A 3,071-nucleotide genomic window follows, 5' to 3' on the forward strand; every position below is an offset into this window, starting at 1 on the left:
GTAGGGAGGTGGCAATGGTGGTGGTGGCAGCAGTGGTGTTGTTGATGTTGGTGGTGATGTTGATGGTGAACAAGAGAAACTCAGACGTGGTGAGGGTGGTGGCTATGGTGGAAGCAGCAGTTGTGTTGTTGTTGTTGTTGTTGTTGTTGTTGATGTTGTTCCCTAGACTGTCTGTCCTTGCAGTCCCGTCTCCCCCAAGGAATGCCACGGCCGAAACGAGGTTTTCCCACAAACCCTTCATGGAGCGTATGTTGTGTTGATGTTGGTGGTGAACAATCTCAGACTCAAGACGTTGCTGCCGCAGGTGCGGGGGTACATGTGTGCTCGGCGACTTCTTCCCGGTGTCCTTGACGGAGCGTACCGGCGGCGGCGGCGGCGGCGGCGAGGCTCGGGACGTCCGACGACCCGACGACGGCGCGACGAGGAGTTTCCTGAAGAGGAAGAGGACAGGCTGTGGACAAAGGCGCGGCGCGCGCTCTCCTTACATGGGCGTTAACGCCTTGAGCATTGTCAGTGTGAAAATAACCGTCATCCAAGTCGGTGCCTACTACGTCACTAGAATCATCAGCACCAACGACGTCATCAAAATCGTCACCACAAACAATACCATCAGCATTATTAACGTTGTTAAAGTCGTTAACTTGATTAGCATTGACAACATCGTCAACGTTACCTATTGTCATCATTATCAGAGTCATCCACGTCATCAATGTCATCAACATCAACGTCGCCAACATCGTCTGCATCGTTAGTGATGCCGCCAACGTAAATTACGTCGTCAGCATCGTCAACGCCTTTGCCGTCGTTTCATCTTTTAATTCGTCTTTGGTGCGTGTTTGCATGCTTGCGTGTGGGCGTGTATGTGTGCGTGTATGGGTGTCACAAAGAAGGTTAATAGCATTGACCCCTAATCTTATACATTCCATCCCTCCTCTTCCATCCACTGTCCTACCTATGCACCTGTACAACAAAACAGTTCGAGCTGCTCACAAAATGGACAACGGATATTTCTGCCACAAATATAAACATTCAAAGTCATAATCCCTGGATTATTGTACCGTTTTACTTGTACACACATGAAAACAGGAGACGTGTCTCAGCATTTTTCTAGGGGAAGGGGTGCAGTAGAAAGCAAAACTATCCCTACAGAACTTATTGTGGATTCTTTCGTGGACCCTGGACGAGGAACTAGATGACTGGAGGATCTCTTTCTTGTAATTTCCTCCCAATGAGAAGTGAAGGCATGTTTTAACAAGCCACTCCACCCCTTGCAAGGGAGTAGAAGCTATTTATGTATAAATACACACACTCTTTTCCGAGAGAGGTAGTGTCCCAACATTTGCTGCCAACACCAAACCTGATGACAGACACTGTGTCTTCAGCATCCGCGACATTTCTTCAACAAAAACTCGTGATCGACAGTTATTACCTTCCCAGAAGAGAACTCAGAGACCATTATAGCTCGATCCATGGTCAAGGCTATGACCTTACATTCACACACCCCAGGTCCTTGCCCACCAGGATTAGAGTGTCGGTTTGTTGTACAGTGTTGCTTTTCAGGACTGGCTGGGGACTCGAACATAAATCGATGAATTAGCCTTCGAGCGTGGTACCACTACGCCATTAAGCCGTGTGTGTGTGTGTGTGTGTGTGTGTGTGTGTGTGCGTATGTGTTTGGGTGGGTGGGTGATTGGGTGTGGGTGCGCGTGCACGTATATATATATATATATATATATATATATATATATATATATATATATATATATATATATATATATATATATATATACATATTTGGGGGTGCGCACGCGCGCGTGTGTGTGTTTTCATGTGTGTGTGAGTGTTTGCATGTGTGTGCGTGTATATGTATACCTCTCTCTCTCTCTCTCACACACTCTCTCTCTCTCTCACACACACACACACACACACACATCAATCTGAGACTGAGGCACTTTGATCTCCAGTGATGGTCTCTCACCATCCATCTCACTGATGGAGTGGGAGCGTTTTGTAGCCAATTTCATCAAATTTCTTAACGGCGAGGAGCCCCCCCCCCCCGAGAGGAGGCTCCGGCCGCAGGAAACGGAGGAGGGACCGATTCCTGGCTGGAGGAGAGACAAGTCCTCTTGAAGGAACTCCATCATCTCCGGATTTGAAAAAAAAGGAGCTGATGGATGCCGAGGTGGAGTCCCTCGAGAGGAGGGTCTCCCGGCTCGAGGACCAATAGGTCTTCGACGGCAGGGGCGGCACCTGGACCGCTCCCCCTGTCGCAAAGAATACATCATGGACGTGGACCTGAGAGTCCCTGAAAGGGTCACGTGACTAAAGGACCTTACCCACGTCTGTGCATGTCCCTGTGACTGCACAGACTACAGAGCATCGTCGGCGGTGGATCCTTGAGTGGTGGATCCAACCGCCGACCTCATCGAGTTCTTTAGCCCCGTGTTCTTGCTTGGCGAAGGAAAAGCGAACGCCTCCAGAAGTCCATCAAGAGGTACAGAGTACCAATGAGGCGCCCGCATGAGGAACCGTCGAAACGTTCTTGGCGAAACCCTCATAAGCCCCATAAAGGAAGGATACGGAAAGAGGGCTTAACTTACCTGTCCTACGAGGATTGAAGTTCGTTTCTGCTTCAGTTAGTGGAAGCAGAACACCAACTTCAGGAATCCCTACCTTCAGAAGCAGTGTACCAACTTCGGGAAGAATAAATTCAATAGTCTATGGAAGACTAAAGGCAATTTTGAATAAACAAAGTTAATTGCCGTCATGAAGACCTAGGACGAGACAGAGGACAGAAAAAGACCCCAACAGAGATGGTCCTGTATAAGGAGTGAGACCTCATCAAGTTCGAACCCGTTAGCTGCCAGGAGACTCCTTCCAGGACCGAAGAGCGTCTTCCAGGGGAAGAACCCTCCCCACGCACGGCCTCCGGAGCCTCGGCGATTCGAAGACTGGAAGTGTCTTTGGATATTTTGTAAAGGTGTCGGACGCCCCTATGCACACGTCTGCATGCATTTCGGGGGCTCCCTCAGCCTCGCGAGAACGTGTAGATCTTCCATTTATCGGACGCC

The sequence above is a fragment of the Oratosquilla oratoria genome, chromosome 42 (genome assembly GCF_046742065.1).
Source record: "Oratosquilla oratoria isolate Oo_2021 chromosome 42, ASM4674206v1, whole genome shotgun sequence".
Lineage (NCBI taxonomy): Eukaryota > Metazoa > Arthropoda > Malacostraca > Stomatopoda > Squillidae > Oratosquilla > Oratosquilla oratoria.